A 21414-nucleotide genomic window follows, 5' to 3' on the forward strand; every position below is an offset into this window, starting at 1 on the left:
AATAGCAGCTGTTCTTTCTGGAGATATATTGTGCAACATGGTGACTATGGTTTATGACGACATATGGTATGTTAGAAAATTGCTTTAAAAAGTAGATTTGAAATGTCCTCACCACAAATAAGTGATAAGTATGTGAGGTAATGTTACCAGAAAGGGGTCCCAATCCAGACCCTAAGAGAGGGTTCTTGGATCTTATGTGAGAATGAATTTGGGGCAAGTCCATAGAGCTAAGTGACAGTAAGTTTATTAGGAAAGTAAAGGACTAAAGAATGGCTACCTCATGGGCAGAGCAGCCCTAAAGGCTGCTAGTTGCCCATCTTTATGGTTATTTCTTAATTATATGCTAAATAGCAGGTGGATTATTCATGAGTTTTCTGAGAAAGGGGTGGGCAATTCCTGGAACTGAGGGTTCCTCCCCTTTTTAGACCATATAGAGTAACTTGCTTATGTTGCCATGGCATTTGTAAACTGTCATGGCACTGGTGGGAGTGCAGCAGTGAGACGACCAGAGGTCACTCTTACCGCCATCTTGGTTTCGGTGGGTTTTGTCTGGCTTCTTTACTGCAACCTGTTTTATCGGCAAAGTTTTTGACCTGTATCTTGTGCCAATATCCTATCTCATCCTGTAATGAGGAATGCCTAACCTCCTGGGAATGCAGCTCATCAGGTCTTTTTCCCAGCCCCTATTCAGATGCAGTTGCTCTGGTTCAAATGCCTCTGACAGTAATGCATGTGTTGATTAATTAGGTTGATTGGTCATTCCACAATTAATACATATTTCAGAACATCACGTTGTACACCACAAATATATACAATTTTTGTTTGTCAATTAAAATAAAATTTAAAAAAAAGAAAGAAAAAGATAGTTCCTCATTTCTCCTCCCTACAACTCACATTTGCCAATACCAGCAAATTGTTCTCAAGTGGCTACTTCCTGCTTGCTGATGGCTGAAATTCCTTCTGCTAGGAGAAAGCCTTTGGGTCCACAATTAGATTAGTATTGTTATATATTTATATGTTAATATTAGGTTAACAATATACTAATAATATAATGAGGTAATTTTTCTTCTAATGCTTTTTAGTCATGCATAAAAAATTGTAAGTGTGATGTCAGACAAGACAAAACCAGCTGAAGGCAGAAAGAATGATGAGGGCCATCAGAGAGCTGTAGAGAGAAAAAAGAGGCTGTGAGCTTTCAAGACTTTATGCCTGTGCCTTGAGTTAGCTTCAACATGCATGTTGATCGAGGAGACACGCATGAAGATAGATTATTTTCCTGTAGGTACAAAATCAAACTGTTCGCTTTCATATGATTCTTGAAGGCTTTTGGTTTGTTTTGGTTTTTGTTGTTGTTTAATCCACAAAAGAGCTTCCTTGCTGAAATATATGTTAATCAAATGTTATTATATCCATAGTTTATTCCTCTCCATCATCACTATGAGAAATCAAAGGTCAAAGGTGGCTGCCTCTTCATTCCTTTCCACAAACATTAGACGAGCGGTGTCCAACCTTTTGGCTTCCCTGGGCCACACTGAAAGAAGAAGAATTGTCTTGGGCCACACATAAAATACACTAACACTAATGATACCTGATGAGCTAAAAAAAAAAAAAAGGCAATCTCAAAAATCTTATAATGTTTTAAGAAAGTTTACAAATAAGTATTGGGCCACATTCAAAGCTGTCCTGGGCTGCATGCAGCCCATGGGCCGCAGATGGGACAAGCTTGTTCTAGATATTTTCACCATAACAGTCTCTTAGATATATTCCACTTTCTAAGTATTCTGTTTGAGGTAACATTTCTGTTTCATTTCAGGTTTCAAATATATATCATTAATTGCATTTCAGGTTATTTTTAGCTTATAATATGTTAAAGTTCAAATCAAGCTGGCACTGCACAGTGCCTAACACAGGGTCTTGGGCAGTAAACACTTAATAACATCTGTGATGATACTTCAAATTTTTTTTCCAAGCTTTTACGTATTAGAATAAACAGATTAGCTTTCCTTTTTACTTAATTGTTCCCTGTAGCTAGAGTTTGCAGATGGTTTATATTCAGGATAAATGATAGCAAATGAAGGAAAATGTGACTCAAAATATGTGCTACATGTCCATTTATGTTTCCTCTACGGATATTAAAATATTATTTCCCAGTGTTTGGTCCATGGAAAGAACACACTTAAGAAACTTCAAAGTAACTCTGTTCCATACGTGGGAATAGTAATTTCTATGAAGTATGAAACTTTACAGTTTATAAAGTGCTTTCAAGTACACAATCTCATATGCCCCTCCCAACAGCCCTGTGAAGTAAGTGTAGGGTAATGACTTCTTATTTACTCGGCTGGAGAATATGGTTGGAGAAAATTCAATGACTTGCCCAATGTCACACAGTGAGTTGTGAAACCCTTTAGTGCTCCAAATGCTCCTATCACCACGCCCAGTTGTTACCTCCTCCTTCCTCATCATGAACTGAACTCCCCTTCCTCTGCAGTCTGGTCAACTCCTGCTACACTGGGCCAGGTCACATTTCTGTAGGTGGCATGAAAAAAATGGAGACAACTCTGATAGGTGGACTCAATTGGTGAGACATGAAGGCTACCCTGAATGTGACTCTAAAGATAAACATCAAAAGTTCAGCCTTAGCCAACATCTTAGCATTCCACAATAGAGTTGAAGGTATCACCTATTTCATCTTTCAGAGGAATGTCTTCTTGGTTCTTAACTCCATTGTTTTCAAGCCTGGCTAACCCTTGGAATTACCTGGGAAGATTTTTAAAATTCAGATGCTCCAGTCTCATCATGCAGTGATTCTAGCATGAGGCTCGAGCGCTGATATTTTTGAAAGCTCCCCAGGTGACTCTAACTTGCAGCCAGGGTTGAGCACCACTGATACTGCTGAGATGGCAGCAAGACTGTTATAATCTGGCACAGAAGCAGCCTTTTTCTCCCTCAAACTAGGTAAAAAGAGCATGTCTGTTGACAGTTCTAACCATTTCTATGAGGAGGCCTTGTATAATTTTAAAACAAGTCAGAAGCTTGTGTCTACTCAAGAATTCCTGTGGGACATTATTAAAGGGTTTATGGTTAACTGATGGGCTGAATTAATGGTGAGCATTAAGGCAGATTGAACCTCAAAATTCGGGCAGATTAACAAAGGGACCAAGGTAGAGGTAGAGATTTCAAGCTTAACTTTGAGTTTCCTATCTTTCATAAGACAAGTACTGGTGGTAATAAAAAAGCATGCTTTCTTTCCTTCACCAGTCAAGTGGACATGGACCAGCCCTTATAAAAACTTGGGTCTATCCAAACAGACATAGGAGGAGAGGTATAATTAACTTGAGTAAGCAAATAATAAACAACAGCAGCCTGAAAAACAGCTTCCAGAAATCTAACAAGGATCCCGGTTTCTCGGTTCTATTTTTAAACTACCCCTTCCTTTAATCTCCTGCAGAAGTAAACTCCTAGAAATTATACTAAGAACTAAAGTTGCCTCTTCTTGTATTGGATCCATGTGTGTGTGTGTTTTATGTATATTAAGAAGGGAGGTGGGAAGGAGAGGACATTGGCCACTGAGATTGTGTCTTGTGAATTCCATTGAGGAAACACTTCAGAATAAGCACATTTGTTAAAGTGGATGAGTTATTTTACACTTCATACAAAAATGAAAAGATGAATGTATCATTCACAGTTATATTACTAGAGGGGAAAAAAATAGTGTGGTGCTCCTCAACAGGGCTGAGTTACACAAATTTTATCTGAAGCTTCTATTTCACCAAAGATACATTCGACTCCATCCTACCTAGAGTAAGGAAATATTTAATTATTAATCTTTTGCAGCTAAGCACATGTATAAATGGATTCAGAGTTAGAAAGCCATTAAAGCCAACTGAAATGTCTCCACAATTTACAGAAGTCATGGATACAACAGAGCCTATAATACACTCAAAAAGCCGATTGCAAGAGACTTTAAACTCAGGAAACCTGTCTTTATTATATTAGAAGACTAATGAATCTCATTTATTCAATTATGTTCAACAAGCACTTATTGAGGATCTAGCACAGGTTTGGCATTGTTGAGAGTAAAGAATAAGATAGCACCTCCTCATAATAACTACAAACACGTATTCCAGAATGCTAAGAATTATTATATTAGATAGCATGTACTAAAGCTTCATTTTAAAAAATACTACTACAGAAAATGTGGCTCACTAGAAACAGTGAGTGCTATCAGCAGTTCAAAGGATCTACAACAGAATTAGTCATAGTCATAAGGCTCAGTTTTTATCTTTCCTCATGCTCTCAAATCTTCCTAAAACAGCACTTTCATCAATAGTAAGCATTGGCTTCCCCATAATCAAAGATTATTCAGAATGAGACCCATCCATCTTGCTTTTTCATGTCCCCTCCCAACTCTGCATCCTCTCATCAGTGAAGCCAGATCCCTTCATGCTGCCCTGGCCTTTGGTCACACAAGTCCTACAGACCTCCAGCCCCTCTGGCCACCGAGTTCATGACCCAAACCTTAACTCTCCCCCAGCCCCACCCTCCATACATATATACCACTGCTACTCAGTCCCTACTAATCCGCCTAAATCCAGCCACAGACATGAAACTTCCTCTGACGAATCCAGGAAAAAGAACCGTGGGGTATATCAATAGAAATGTGTCTGAATCCCACTATATCTGAAAACATTAAAGATTCTAAAAAATTTATTTTTTAAAGGTTTACATCGGAAAGAGATACAAATAGTATTTTTTGTTGTTGTTGGCAGAACAAATTTCTGACTCTTGCTTAATCAGCCAGTGAAGACACTGATGAGTATGAGTCGATTCAGGGGTAACAGCAGAAAATGAAAGCCAGTGTGGACAAATGGGAAGTGGGTCTGTTCTGAGGAGAATAGAAAATTATTCCCTAGTGTTAGACCGTTGTGGTGAAGTTCTTAAAAGTGACCAGCATACCTATATGTTATGTGCAAAACAGGTTATCTTCCTCTGCTCTGCTTAGCTGATTAGTCTGAGAGACATTCTTACCAGCCCAGGGATACCAGCTCAAAGCCTTGCCCATATCCATAAACTAAAGACATTTTACTACAAGACAATTTGAGTGAATTATAAATAGTCTAAACTTATTTGTCAATGGAATAATTGGAACTACATTAAAATAAAAATTAATGAAAAGAGAATTAACATAAACCTAGAGGTTTTTTTCTTTAAAAGCCTATTATATAGGCATTGTTTTATAATTTAATTGTTAATTAACACCATAAATTTCTCAGCTTTCTTTAAATAAATGGATACACACATGCACACACCGAGAGAAGGAAACAGAGCTGGGTTTTTTTTTTTTTTATTTCTCGAAGTTAGATCAAATCTCATGAAAAGTTTACCATTGACTAAAATAAAACCTCTACTTGATGGTGATATATGCCTAGACAGAATCTTTACCAAGAGAACATCAATTTCTTAGTGTCAAATAGGCAAACCTAAATAAATATATTGAGAATAATAGCATAGAATTTTCTAATTTCAAAATTATGACTTTATATTTTGGCATAATTATTGGTCCATTTGTAAACAAGAATGTCTTTCAAACTGGTTTTTCTAGATTTCTAGATTTGTTTATTCAAACAAATCAAGCAAGGATACTTGCTGTTATGTAGATCATAAATATGTTAGAGCTAAAAATTAACTTCACTCAGAAATTCACTGATTCACCAACTAATATGTGATAGATTTAGATTCCCTTTAACTTAAATATTGTATAGACTCCCTACCACTGAGAAGTAACATAATACCATATTAGTTTTCTGTCCTTACAAAAGGCGAGAAAATAACAGAGGCAAAAGCACAGATTTTTATCAATATAGGACAAGGAGGACTGTTTTGTAAGTTTTTCTCACATTAACCCATTTAGACAATCTAGCTTTGTTGCTGAGAGGAGAAGTATCCTTTTCTCTTTTTAACTTATTCTCTGTCCTGGTGTCAAATGTTAAACAGCAGAAATATGTTCATTTGGTCCAACTGTAGTCTTTTATCTTAGTCTTGTTGTTTTGATCCAATACTGGGAAGAAAAATCCATCTAGTTACTCTACTTCTTTTCCAGTATGCACAGCCCTTGTGTGAGTAAATATGAAGGATCCAGGGTAGATTACAGCAAATATACTGTTTGGTATTTTCTCCTTCCGAGAAATAGCAATCCCCACTTAGAGAACAGAGATGCTGTGAGGATTAGTCACATTAAATTTGAGTATAGTCCATTGGAGATATGCTACTGTGATCAACTGTTAAATCTGATAAGAAACACTGAGACCATCATCCACTCCTCTGAACTATCCTTTAATAGCCCAGTCCCGATGGAAGCTGGAGGCCATCATTCACTTCAAATCTGTGACTTTATTCTCAGTTTTTTTGTTGTTGTTTTATTTTTTATTGACCATGTGGTAATTTCAAGAAGCAGGCTGGGCACAATGGCTCAACCCTGAAATCCCAGCACTTTGGGAGGCCAAGACGGGCAGATCGCTTGAGTCCAGGGGTTCGAGACCTCAGCAATATCCAAAAATTAGCCAGGTGTGGTGGCATGCACCTGTAGTCCCAACTACTAGGGAGTCTGAGTGGGGAGGATAGCTTGAGCCTGGAAGGTCAAGGCTGCAATGAGCCATGATCACGCCACTGCACTCCAGCCTAGTTGACAGAGTGAGACCCTGTCTCAAAAAAAAAAAAAAAAAAAAAAAAATGCCATAGAAAGCACTTTCTATAGTAAAAAGAACTCATATGCATTTATTCTTTTTCTGAAATTTCACTACTAGGAATCTATCATAAGAAAAAAATCTAAAATATTGGAAAACGCCCTTTATACAGAGATGTTTCTGCAGCATTATTTATAAGCACCAAACATTTAATAACAATCTACATGCCTGTGAATAGAAAAGAGATGAATTTAATTATCATAGAAGCATATGTTAAAACATCATTAAACACTATATTTGCAAAAAGTTTTTATGAAAAGGAGAACTGTTTTTCTTACAATGTTAAACGGAGAAGGAGAACACAAAATGGTATAAATGATACAATATCAACTATGTAATATATATGTAGGGATAAGACTCGAAAGGTAACAGAGTATTAGCAATCGCCAGTGGGTGGAAGGTTATTATGTGGTCATTTTCTTTTTAATACTGCCTTTTTACTCCTCACTTACTATAAGGATCATTTATTACATTTTGCAAAACAAACAAACATACACTAATGGAAATGGAGTCAGGAAACTTATTTTCCAAGCTACTCTACCATTGTAAAATTTATGTCAGGCAAGTCTCTAATGCAGTGTATTGATAGAATATGGCCATTTTACCTTCTAAGACTCCTATAATTAACAGATGTAATGTATTTGAAATCAGTTTTTATTTTAAAAGTCTAATATAATTACATAATTATATTTTTTGGAGGAGAAAAAGAGAGATTTTTATAGTTTTTCCAAGTAAAAAATACTTATTTACATAGTGAAAATAGAGGTTCACTATTATTCTTTCTGCCACCAGTTGGAATTCAGTTTTCTGAATAGTTTTTTACACAGTTTTTTTGTGTAGACTATGGTATAACACATTGTTCTCCTTGGTTCCTGTCAACTAAGTAGAAATATATGTAATGCAGATTATTTATCTTATAAAAATATGTTTTGGTTTATTTAAGTAATGTGATATTTATCTTGAATTATCTTTCAACCTTGCCTTAAAATTGACAAACATAATTTTAAAACTCCTGGCTGGGCGCGGTGGTTCACGTCTGTGATCCCAGCACTTTGGGAGGCCGAGGCGGGCAGATCACGAGGTCAGGAGATCGAGACCATCCTGGCTAACACGGTGAAACCCCGTCTCTACTAAAAATACAAAAAATTATCTGGGCGTGGTGGTGGGCGCCTGTAGTCCCAGCTACTCGGGAGGCTGAGGCAGGAGAATGGCATGAACCTGGGAGGCGCAGTTTGCAGTGAGCCGAGATCGCGCCGCTGCACTCCAGCCTGGACGACAGAGCAAGACTCCGTCTCAAAAAAAAAAAAAAAAATTCTTTAAAGTGATTCTAGGACATTACAATTTTCATTCTTTTTCCATCACTGACTTAAATGGTGAAAGAAAGAAAAAGAGAAAGAGAGAGGAAAGAAGGAGGAGGGGAGGGAGGTGAGAGAAAGCAGTATGGCTCTCAAATGTACTACAAGGGAGAAAATTTGCAAGGGAGGTTGGGAAAAATAATTTTGCTAATATAATATAATATATGCTGAGAAAGAGGAATAGAATGGTGAATTTATCACCTTTTCTCTGCCACAGACTCCTAGGCAAAGAGAGAAGAAATGTCTCCTCAGACCTAGAGGAATCAGAGAACTTCGGTCAATAAGTTGTCTGTGGTTCAGTCTAGTTTGGGAAGGACATAGATATTGTGTATCCTAAGAGATATTTCTGAAAACTGTCACAAACCATCAGATAACATTGAAAAAAATCACAGGCTTCATAAGCTGTAGAACCTTTGTTTATCTTTTTTCTTGTAACTTTTATTTTAGATTCTGGGGTACATGTGCTGGTTTGTAACACAGATAAACTTGTGTCACAAGGGTTTACTGTACAGATTATTTTGTCACCCAGGTACTAAACCTAATACCCAATAGATACTTTTTTTTTTGCTTCTCTCCCTCCTCTCACCTTCCACCCTCAAGTAGGCCCCAGTGTCTGTTGTTCCCTTCCTTGTGTTCATGAGTTCTAATTATTTAGCTCCCACTTGTAAGTAAGAATATGTGGTATTTGGTTTCCTGTTGCTGTGTTAGTTTGCTAAGGATAATGGCCTCCAGTTCCACCCATGTTTCCACAAAAGACATGAACTCATTCTTTTTTATGGCTGCATAGTATTCCATTGTGTATATATACAACATTTTCTTTAGTCTGTCACTGACGGGCATTTAGGTTTATTCCATGTCTTTGCTGTTGTGAATAGTGTTGCAATGAACATATGCATGCATGTGTCTTTATAATAAAATGATTTACATTGCTCTGGGTATATAGCCAGTAATGAGATTGCTGGGCCAAATAGTAGTTCTGTTTTTAGCCCTTTGAGGAACTGCCACACTGCTTTCCATAAAGGTTGAACTAATTTACATTCCCGCCAACAGTGTATAAGTGTTCCCTTTTCTCTGCAACCTCACCAGCATATGTTATTTTTTGACTTTTTAATAATAGCCATTCTGACTAGTGTAAGATGGTATCTTATTGTGGCTTTGATTTGCATTTCTCTAATGATCAGTGATTTTAAGCTTTTTGGCCACATGTATGTCTTTAGAAAAGTGTCTGTTCATGTCCTTTGCCTACTTTTTAATGAAGTTGTTTGTTATTTATTTTCTTGTAAATTTGTTTAAGTTCTTTATATATGCTGGATTTTAGGCCTTTGTCAGATGCATAGTTTGCAAATATCTTTTCCTATTCTGTAGGTTGTCTGTTCAATCTGTTGATAGCTTCTTTTGCTGTGACGAAGCTCTTAAGTTTAATGAGATCCCATTTGTCAATTTTTGCTTTTGTTGCAATTGCTTTTGGTGTCTTTGTCATGAAAACTTTGCCTGTTCCTGTGTCCAGAATGGTATTGCTTTGGTTGTCTTCCATGGTTTTTATAGTTTTGGGTTTTATGTTTAAGTCTTTCATCCATACTGAGTTGATTTTTGTATATAGTATAAGAAAGTAGTCCAGTTTTAATCTTCTCCATATGGCTAGCCAGCTATCCCAGCACCATTTATTGAATAGTGAGTTCTTTCTCCCCGGCTTCTTTTTGTCAGATGGTTGAAGATCAGATGACTATAGGAGTATGGCCTTATTTCTGGGCTTTCTATTTTGTTCCATGCATCTATATGTCTGTTGTTTTGTACTAGTACCATGCTGTTTTGGTTACTGTAACCCTGTAATATAGTTTGAAGTCAAGTTACATGATGTCTCTAGCTGTATTCTTTTTGCTTAGGATTGCCTTGGCTATCTGGGCTCTTTTTTGGTTCCATATGAATTTTAAAATCATTTTTTCTGGTTCTGTGAAGAATGTCACTTGTAGTTTGATAGAAATAATATTGAATTTGTAAATTTCTTTGGGAAGCATGGCCGTTTTAATGATATTGATTCTTCCTATCCATGAGAATGGGATGTTTTTCCATGTATTTGTCATATCTAGTTTCTTTGAGCAGTGTTTTGTAATTCGCATTGTAGAGATATTTTACCTCCCCTGTTAGCTGTATTCCTGGGTATTTTATTCTCTTTGTGGCAATTGTGAATGGAATTGCCTTCCTAATTTGGCTCTCAGCTTAGCTGCTGTTAGTGTATAGAAATGCTGGTGATTTTTGTACATTGATTTTGTATCCTGAGATTTTGCTGAAGTTGTTTATCAGCTGAAGGAGCTTTTGGGCTAAGACTACGGGTTTTCCAAGATATAGAATCATGTTGTCTGCAAACAGGGATAGTTTGACTTCCTCTTTTCCTATTTGGATGCTTTATTTCTTTCTCTTGCCTGATTGCTATGGCCAGGACTTTCAATACTATGTTGAATAGAAGTAGGGAAAGAGGGCATTCTTGTCTTCTGTCAGTTTTCAAGAGGAATGGTTCCAGCTTTTCCCTATTCAGTGTAATATTGGCTGAGGGTTTGTCATAGATGGTTCTAATTATATTAAGGTATGTTCCTTCAATACATAGTTTATTGGGAGTTTTTAACATAAAGCGATGTTGGATTTTATCAAAAGCCTTTTCTGCATCTATTGAGATAGTCATGTGGCTTTTGTCTTTAGTTCTGTTTATGTAATGCATCACATTTATTGATTTGTATATGTTGAACAAACCTTGCATCCTGGAGATGAAGCCTACTTGATTATGATGGATTAGCCTTTTGATGTGCTGCTGGATTCAGTTTGAAGTATTTTGTTGAGGATTTTTACATCAATGTTCATCAAGGATATTGGCCTGACGTTTTCTTTTTTTGTTGTACCTTTGTCAGGTTTTGGTATCAGGATGAAATGGGCCTCATAGAATGAGTTAGGGAAGAGTCCCTCCTCCTCAATTTTTTGGAGTGGTACCAGCTCCTCTTTGTATATCTAGTAGAATTTGGCTGTGAATCCATCTCATCCTGGGATATTTTTGGTTAGTAGGCTGTTTATTACCGATTCAATTTCAGAGCTCATTATTGGTCTGTTCAGAAAATCAATTTCTTCCTGGTTCAGTCTTGGGAGGATGTATATGTCCAGCAATTTATTCATCTCTTCTGGGTTTTCTAGTTTGCGTGCATAGAGGTGTTGATAGTAGTTTCTAATGGTTATTTTTATTTCTGTAGGGTCAGTGGTAGCATCCTCTTTGTCATTTCCTTTTTTTTTTAATTATACTTTAAGTTTTAGGGTACATGTGCACAACATGCAGGTTAGTTAGTTACATATGTATACATGTGCCATGTTGGTGTGCTGCACCCAGTAACTCGTCATTTAGCATTAGGTATATCTCCTAATGCTATCCCTCCCCCCTCCCCCCACCCCACAACAGGCCCTGGTGTGTGATGTTCCCCTTCCTGTGTCCATGTGTTCTCATTGTTCAATTCCCACCTATGAGTGAGAACATGCGGTGTTTGGTTTTTTGTCCTTGCAATAGTTTGCTGAGAATGATGGTTTCCAGCTTCATCCATGTCCCTACAAAGGACATGAACTCATCAATTTTTGTGTCTGCATAGTATTCCATGGTGTATATGTGCCACATTTTCTTAATCCAGTCTACCATTGTTGGACATTTGGGTTGGTTCCAAGTCTTTGCTATTGTGAATAGTGCCACAATAAACATATGTGTGCATGTGTCTTTATAGCAGCATATTTTATCATCCTTTGGGTATATATCCAGTAATGGGATTGCTGGGTCAAATGGTAATTCTAGTTCTAGATCCCTGAGGAATCGCCACACTGACTTCCACAATGGTTGAACTAGTTTACAGTCCCACCAACAGTGTCAAAGTGTTCCTATTTCTCCACATCCTCCCTAGCACCTGTTGTTTCCTGACTTTTTAATGATCGCCATTCTAACTGGTGTGAGATGGTATCTCATTGTGATTTTAATTTGCATTTCTCTGATGGCCAGTGATGATGAGCATTTTTTCATGTGTCTTTTGGCTGCATAAATGTCTTCTTTTGAGAAGTGTCTGTTCCTATCCTTTGCCCACTTTTTGATGGGGTTGTTTGTTTTTTTCTTCTAAATTTGTTGGAGTTCATTGTAGATTCTGGATATTAGCCCTCTGTCTGATAAGTAGATTGCAAAAATTTTCTCCCATTCTGTAGGTTGCCTATTCACTCTGATGGCAGTTTCTTTTGCTATGCAGAAGCTCTTTAGTTTAATTAGATCCCATTTGTCAATTTTGGCTTTTGTTGCCATTGCTTTTGGTGTTTTAGACATGAAGTTCTTGCCCATGCCTATGTCCTGAATGGTATTGCCTAGGTTTTCTTCTAGGGTTTTTATGGTTTTAGGTCTAACATGTAAGTCTTTAATCCATCTTGAATTAATTTTTGTATAAGGTGTAAGGAAGGAATCCAGTTTCAGCTTTCTACATATGGCTAGCCAGTTTTCCCAGCACCATTTATTAAATAGGGAATCCTTTCCCCATTTCTTGTTTTTGTCAGGTTTGTCAAAGATCAGATAGTTGTAGATATGTGGCATTATTTCTGAGGCCTCTGTTCTGTTTCATTGGTCTATATCTCTGTTTTGGTACCAGTACCATGCTGTTCTGCTTATTATAGCCTTGTAGTATAGTTTGAAGTCAGGTAGCATGACGCTTCCAGCTTTGTTCTTTTGGCTTAGGATTAACTTGGCAATAAGGGCTCTTTTTTGGTTCCATATGAACTTTAAGGTAGTTTTTTCCAATTCTGTGAAGAAAGTCATTGGTAGCTTGATGGGGATAGCATTGAATCTATAAATTACCTTGGGCAGTATGGCCATTTTCATGATATGGATTCTTCCTACCCATGAGCATGGAATGTTCTTCCATTTGTTTGTATCCTCTTTCATTGAGCAGTGGTTTGTAGTTCTCCTTGAAGAGGTTCTTCACATCCCTTGTAAGTTGGATTCCTAGGTATTTTACTCTCTTTGAAGCAATTGTGAATGGGAGTTCACTCATGATTTGGCTCTCTGTTTGTCTGTTATTGGTGTATAAGAATGTTTGTGATTTTTGCACACCGATTTTGTATCCTGAGACTTTGCTGAAGTTGCCTATCAACTTAAGGAGATTTTGGGCTGAGACGATGGGGTTTTCTAGATATACAATCATGTCATCTGCAGACAGGGACAATTTGACTTCCTCTGTTCCTAATCGAATAAATTGTGTTTATTTGTGTCATCTCTTTTCTTCTTCATTAGTCTAGCTAGTGGCCTATCATTAATATTTTCAAAAAACTAACTCCTGGAATCATTGATCTTTTGAATGGTTTTTCATTCCGTGACTACTTTCAGCTCACCTCTGATTTTGGTTATTTGTCTTCTGCTAGCTTTGGGGTTAATTTGTTCTTGCTTCTCTAATTCTTTCAGTTGTGGTATTAGGTTGTTAATTTGAGATCTTTCTAACTTTTCTATGTGGGCACTTAGTGCTATGAATTTCCCTCTGAGACACTGCCATGTCATATCTTTGTTCTCATTTGTTTCAAAGAACTTCTTGATTCTGTCTTATTTATCCAAAAGTCATTCAAGAGCATGTTGTTTAATTTCCACGTAATTGCATGGTTTTGAGCAATTTTTTTTATTGTATTCTATTCTTATTGCGCTGTGGTCTGAGACTGTGTTTGGTGTTTGCTGTTTAAAGCCAATACTTTGAAACAATCTATACCAGGTTTTAGGAATTCTAACCTGCAAGGGTGTGGCTAGGCATTGGATGTCATCCCATTATTCCGTTATTTTTTTTGTTTGTTTTATTTTTGGTTTTGTTTTTTGAAATGGAGTTTCACCCCTGTTACTCAGGCTGGAGTGCAGTGGTGCAATCTTGGCTCACTGCAACCTCCGCCTGCTGGGTTCAAGCAATTCTCCTGCCTCAGCTTCCTGAGTAGCTGGGATTACAAGCACATGCAACAACACCTGGCTAATTTTTGCATTTTTAGTAGAAACGGGGTTTGCTGCCCTTTTAGATGTATTTTTGCTTTTTTTTTTTTTTTTTTTTTTTCTGTGAGACAGTGTCTCACTCTGTCACCAAGGCTGGAGTGCAATGATGTGATCTCAGCTCACTGCAACCACTGGGTCCCTCCCTTGACACATGGGGGTTTCAATTTGAGATGAGATTTGGGTGGGAACACAGAGCCAAACCATATCAGAGGTCAAAGTTAGAGATTAAGGAAAAAGAACCATAGTCCTGGTTCCAGGGTTAGAACAAGTTCAGGACAGAGAAAAAAGTCTGAGTTCTGATGGCCTGTTGAAAGGCTGCACCGGGTGCTCCCAGAATTACTGCAAGGGAGGTTCATTCACCTGGGATTATACTTCATGCCGTGTGGGAAATTGCATGCTCTCTAGTCAACTGTTGATGTTGCGAAGACCTTCAGCCTTGGAGATTTACATTTTACTCACACCTCAGACATAGACACAAGCTGGGGTTCATTTGTTTGTTTTACTTTTTCAGATGTTGGATGGAGAAAGAGATTCTTAATAATGGTTTTTCGCTTCTAACCGCCCCTTTCTCCCCATTTAAAAAAAAAAAAAAAAAAAAAACCTCAAAATACTTTATTTTCCTTTCCCTTTCTTTATAGCAGAGATACACATAGAATTTGTACGGGGGGTATCAGGCTGCTCTCTTATCCAGATGGCAATACTCAAAGGTTCCCAAGATTTAGTCATCTCCCTTGTCAAGTGAATATAAAACATGGAGCATCTTTCTTTGCAGAGTAAGACTGACTTTAGGTCATCTTGAGACCATTTATCATTATTTGAAACATTATAGAATCTATTGGATCATATAGCCAAAGTTATAGAAAATATAATTTTCATTTTTAAACAGATCTTTTATTATGAATGGTTACTTGGGCTGCCTGGCCTTGGAATATCTCTTTCGCATGATTGCAATATCCTTGTGTCCAAATGTGGATCTTGGCCTCTTAAGTAATGTTCTCACATTTTACCCAAACTTGTCGGTGTTGGCTAACCAGAGGTTTAATGTGGACTAATCAGTGCAGGGAAGCATCCCAGTGTGTGTGTATTTCTAAGTGCCTGAACTAACATGGGGCAGGCATTATGCATAGTTGCTAACCTGATGAAACAGCTTCAATTAGAGCCTCATCGCTGACATTATCCAGAGTGGCTGCACTTGGAATCATAGGATGTGCAGGTAACTGTGGTCAGATTTTTACTTAAAACAGAAAAAAAGGAGAAGAAGTTTCAGAGTATAAGTTTTATTGGATTTGGGGAACTGGAGTTCTTGGAAAATGATAATGATTTAGAAAACAGTTTATACATCTCCCCTGGGTGAAACTTGAGGATCTTTGTTTTGTGTATGCCTTTCTCACAAGGTAGAAGATCGATTCTAAGTCAAGAACACATTTGTGGCAGTGTAATTACAGGTGAAATATACAAAAAGGCTCTTAAACAACCCCTTTAACTTCCTTGTTCTACTTGCCCTGGCTCAAACTATGCTGCTTCCCTCCTGTCTCTCGGCACCCCTCCCCATACAGAGTGCCCACTCCCTTCCCAGCTCCTGCCTACAAGCTCCCTTCCCACCCTTTGAATGCTCAGGGGGAACCACTCACAGCAAAATTAGGCCTCAGGGCTCCGTTCTTCCTAGGCTCCCTTTCTTGAGGTGTCTCTGCTGGTTTGCTCTCTCTTGATCTGCTTCTGGCCCCCGCACTGTGAATTTTAGTTCCCACTCTTTATCAGCAATGTCTGGGTAAGAGGAGAAATCAAGATTCCTGCAAAAAATGGACATGCTGACTCAGCCTAGAATTATGGAGCTGGACTGGCTTAAGTCACTGCTTCCTTTGTCCTAACTTACTCATTTTACTAATACAACCATTCACAAATAGTTGCAGAGTCATATGGAAAATTTAAGGAATGGGGAATATGTGTTTAATGTCTTTTCTATTTCCCTGTGAGTGCTTATAGAATCCATTCTCTTACATGGCAGCAGGAGAAAGAGAGTGAGCAGGGGAAATGTCAGACACTTACCAAACAACAACCAGATCTCTTGAGAACTCCCTCCCTATCAGGAGAACAGGAGAGCGGCAAGGTTTTCGGCAGCTCAGTCATTTTAGCTGAGAAATGAGGAAGGGAAGTGTTAAAGCCTACATACAGAAAGAGGTAGTCAAACAAATAAGGAAAATAAGGATATAATTCCTTTAGTTAAAGAGAGTGTTCTGACAATAAACTCTGATACGAAAGTAATTTCTCCCCTTTTAATTAATAGCAAACATCTGGATTCAAACGTGAACTTTTTTCTGTTATCTTTCACTGTGGAGAGCAGAATTAGCCCCATTCTACAGTTAGAAAAATGGAGACATGAAACATTCAAGGATTTCATCTAATATAAACAAAAACACCAGACAAAAGCTAATGGCTTACAGATGCAGGGTATTTTTCAAAGAAGAAGGAGAAATCATGTTATCTTTGATGTAACATGTGTAGAACTAACACAAGTGTTTGCCTTTGAGAATTACAATAGTCAGAGGGGAAAAAACTCTTTTTTCATCTTTTTTATTTTAAAATTCCTATGTGTATGTAGTCACTTCTCTAAGACAGGCCAAGGTATTTTTTTATGAATAACAAATTTTACTAAATCAGTTATGCAATAAGCTAAATCAAAATTTCCTCATAATAAATCTTTAAAGTTTCTCCCTCTTTTCACCGGTTCTTTTGTGGAAGAAAAACACAGGCATGCTGACAATGGCCAAGACCGAGGTGTTCCTCTTTCTTTCCAAATCCTGTAGACTGGAATAGTTATGGAACTGGGAGAAGTCACAGCAGTCCCTATCCAGTGAGTCACACTTAACTATGTGCCAGGCACAGGGATCCCTGCTGTCAAGTGGCTTTCAGTCCAGAGGTGGTGGACAAGACAAGCGTGCTGTTAGGAATGAACGTGGGGTGGCCACAGTAGCACATGGGAGGCCATTGAACTTGGCTTTGGGGACCAAGATGTGATTTCTGGAACATAAGAGCAAACTCATACCTAAGATACGTGTAGGAATTAGCCTGGTGAAGGAGTGTTCCAGGAAGGTGGAACAGGACATGAGAAAACCTGGAGTTGATAGGGCTTTCAGCAGATGAGAAGAACTCGAAGCAATCCAGCATGTCAGGAATAACGGGCAGTAGGGTTAACTTGACAGCCAGAATCTTCCTTCTGTACTTTTTGTGTGCGTTAAATTTGTTGACAGTAGTGTGCTACATTGAAGAGACAAGGCTAGAGGTAACTGCTTCCTGACATACTGTACAAACTTGTGGATAAATATAAAGACTTTAGATCTGGGCAAGGACTAAATATTTTCTTAAATGATAGGTTTTCTCTGAGCGGTTCTTCCTGTTGTAAACTAAGTTCAAACCCAAGTATTCTAGGACTGGCACTAAATTTGACCAATTCATTTATGTCTCACCCCAATCTTGTTCTTTTAGAATTCAAAGGAATTTTTTTCTTAAAAGCCCCATTTAAATTTTACCTGAATAATTTCCCCCTTTCAAGTTAGTTTTTTAAAAGATATTTATTGAGATTATTTTCATAATTTTGCAAGAATGACACGTTCATTTTAGGAAACTTGAAATATAGAGGAAAGCTATATCAATGAAAATAAAATCACCCACAATACCACCAAGGTGACAATCTTTGTCAATATTAACTTGTACAGGGTATTTGTGATGTAATTTTCTAAGTTTTTCTATGAAAATATTTTTTAACAAATATTTCAACAGTTTAGATGCATTTCCTGTTTCTGTGTGCATGTATACACATGATATATATTCCACTCATTTTAAAGTTCATTTGAATTATTTAATTTATGAACACACTCTTATTTGCAAGTTTTTGTAGAACTATTAACATATCTAGTGTGTGAACTTTTAAACCTGTTGAAAATAGCTTGCAAGCTATAAGCTGGTTATATTTCAAAGAGCTGGAGGCTCCTGTAGTTCTCTATTCATTAGTTTTAAAGCACCTCTATGACATGACGTAGGTGGCAGTATTATTATCCCTATATTGCAGATGGGGCAGCCAAAGCAGACAGCAGTTGCATAACCAAGGCAGGGCTAGAAACAGAACTGGGGTTCTTTTGAAAGTAGGTAGAGTAAAAATTACACATAAAATGAAATATTGGTGATTTGTACCTCTATTCAAAGCCTCATCTCTTCGAAATGACAGTGCATAAAACACATTGGCCCTCTGTTATTTTTCCATCAATTCAGAACCGAATCTGACCTTGAGGAGTCCACACAGATATCAATGGAACGTTTGGCCGATTGCATGTGAGAAGCTGCTGCCAGAACTTTGCCTGAAAGCTTAAATACCCTATGAGAGCTGCAAGGAATTCTGAAAAATTACGTTGAATATCAATGTTGAAGTTAAAATACACATATATGCGTGTCTGTGTGTAGGCACACAGACACGCACACAGAATTTGAAGCCCCAAAGTAGCACCAAAGCCAATTCCATGATATTTGTATTAGTAATCTTTACTTGGGCACAATTTCACTTGAAGCTGGTGGGATTCTTTTTCCTGAGTCAAGCCTGCAGAATGAAGCCTGCTGGGAGTCAGCAAACCACAACAGACGTCATCAGCTCTCTCCTGATTCAGGATATACATACTGATCACTGCGGGGGTCGGGGGAGAATTTTATTTTTGCTTGCGCAGGCTTACACAATTGTCAGCGGATATAACCCTTGCCTTTCTTTGAAGTGTGAGCTATCAAAAACTAAATAAACCAGATGGAGCCGTTTTCTGATTCAAGGTGACAGAGCAGACCAATGCCTGAATAATATTTCTTTTTAAAGATGGAAATAGAATTACAAATTTGCTACATCTAATTTGCACTTTCCTTTGAAAAGGTGGAGTCCAAAAAGAAATTTTTCTCAAGAGCCTTTTCCGCCTGAGAATAAGTAATAACATTTAAAATAAGAGAAAGGTCGGAAAATTGACCACACGATACATGAAGTTAGCAAGAGAATGAGGGGGAAATTGTCAACTATGAAAGTGACAAACTGAGTCGCTGGCATTCAGATAACCCCTCTTCTCCTTGCGACCAGAAAAATATACATTCTTGATTCCCGGATTCCTTCCATTCTTGGTGCAATACTTGAAAAAAAATTTGACCAGGTTTTTGGCATTTTCATCTTTTCTGGGAATACTTCTAAATGACCTAGGGGAAATTTTCTAAACCAAACAACAGTTTTGGCAGCAAAAACAAGCCTCAGTATGTATTATGATTGAAAAAAAGTAATTTAGCCTTTAACTCATGCAAGGATCTACGAGAACATCTATGTCAAACAGAATAAAATGAATTTGATATCTTTATTTTTAATGTGTGGAAAAGATGTTTTTCACTTCGTTATTTTAACGCTATAAAAGAAAAACTTGTTTGATGATTTACTAAACAAGAAGGAATTAACTAGATTTTTAATGTTAGTGTTATAATTTACTCTTATAGGATTGAGTTTCTCAATTGTACTAAATTTGTTCTATTCATCTCATGGCTCCCTCTAATATGTGGGAAAGTATAAAAACAATCTTTCTGGGTCTTTATTTTTCTCATCTGTACGATAAGGATAATAGGTCCTATTTCAAAGCATTGCTGAGATGATTAGATGATACAAGGAAAATGTCCAACCTAGTATCTGTACATGGGAGGTTCTTTCTGATTCATTCTCTTCTATCTTCTTTTCTACGGCATTTCAATATTGTGTGTGGACTTCAGCAGACTGATTGTGTGAAGTTCAACTAGTAAGGGCACAAAGCCAGGTACGTCTGAAGGACCTAATGTTTATATAAGTGCTAACTACGTACCTGGCACCTAATAAGTGCTCGACAAATATTAGCTATGGTTATACCACATACCTCACTTTATCCTCACTACAAGACTCTGGAGAGGTTTTATTTTCATTCTCATTTTCCAGTTGTCAAAACTAAGTCTTGGGAGGCAAAGTAACTTGCCCAATGTTGCACAGCAGGACTACGACAGAGCCAGAATTCCAGCGGAGATCTGCTCCAGAGCTCCCGGTCTCACTGATGCGGCCACACCTCTCCCTAAGTGTGGGGTGGGCAGGCCTCAAACAAGTTCAACCACCTGCAACAGAACTGGAAAGCCAGAAGGACTTCTGGGGGAGAAAAAAACATGGCTGTCATACCCATCTGCGCATTCTAAGAGAAATTCTCTTAGATACACCTAATTTAATTTCTCAGCGATGTTTAGAAATTAACTCTAAGCCTATTTATTTACAAGAATAATGCACTTCAAAAACACTGTTAACCAGCTTGGTTATCTGCCTTTGCAGCTTCTAGAAGATTCAAAGCAGTTGAATTGAAGGTAGGGACAGTTGCTACAGTCAATTGCCTTGAAAACAGTAAAAGTGACCTGAAAACCTGCTAAATGCTGACACAAAAGCTTTGAAAGCCATAGTAGCCTGGAGCCATTTAGCATAGGGGCAAATAGCCTGAAACCCTCAAATAGTCCTTGAAGTATGGTAATTGATATCATCATAAAGTCATTTAGATTATTAAACAGGAGTATATTACACATTTCATAGAACTAGAAATTTCATCCAAATATTATTTTTTAAGTTCAGTAACTTAAATAGGAAGTATTAGTGAAAGAGAAGAATCACTTAAATAAAACACCTCTTCTATTGAAACTACTAGCAAAATAAAACTAGCGATAAAACTAATTTTTTCAGCAAACCTGAAAACTTTTTTTTTTATTATACTTTAAGTTCTAGGGTATATGTGCACAACGTGCAGGTTTGTTACATATGTTTACACGTGCCATGTTGGTGTGCTGCACCCATTAACTCATCATTTACATTAGGTATATCTCCTAATGCTATCCCTCCCCCGTCCCCCCACCCCACGACAGGCCCCAGTGTGTGATGTTCCCCTTCCTGTGTCCATGTGTTCTCATTGTTCAATTCCCACCTATGAGTGAGAACATGCGGTGTTTGGTTTTTTGTCCTTGCGATAGTTTGCTGAGAATGATGGCAAACCTGAAAACTTAACCACGTAAACTTTAAACTCGGGCTTTGTTGGTCTTTTTTCTATCATATATAACTTTTTGAATTGGGTGACTGAAGTTATACCAAAGATGGGTGTTATATGAGGCATACAATGAATCATTCAAGCATCTCTAGTTAGTATAGGAAATGGGTTCTTGCTTGGCTTAAGGAGTCAGCAATTTTCAATATAAATTTTAAGAGAATTTTAATCTAAATATGATCAAGAAGAAAATT

General features: G+C 37.6%; 1 protein-coding gene and 1 long non-coding RNA gene across 2 annotated transcripts in view; one reads left to right on the forward strand and one right to left on the reverse strand.

Moving 5' to 3' along the window:
* PDE7B (phosphodiesterase 7B) overlaps positions 1-21414 on the forward strand; it is a 351624-nt gene that overhangs the window by 142287 nt on the left and 187923 nt on the right. The window lies entirely within an intron of this gene.
* LOC134735621 (uncharacterized) overlaps positions 15647-21414 on the reverse strand; it is a 158905-nt gene continuing 153137 nt past the window's right edge. Inside the window, exons 4-6 of the long non-coding RNA XR_010118902.1 lie at positions 20030-20289; positions 16164-16249; positions 15647-15907 (exon numbers count right to left, since the gene is read on the reverse strand). This is a non-coding gene — a long non-coding RNA (uncharacterized lncRNA). The remainder of the gene's footprint in view (positions 15908-16163; positions 16250-20029; positions 20290-21414) is intronic.

Source organism: Symphalangus syndactylus, chromosome 2 (assembly GCF_028878055.3).
Source record: "Symphalangus syndactylus isolate Jambi chromosome 2, NHGRI_mSymSyn1-v2.1_pri, whole genome shotgun sequence".
NCBI lineage: Eukaryota > Metazoa > Chordata > Mammalia > Primates > Hylobatidae > Symphalangus > Symphalangus syndactylus.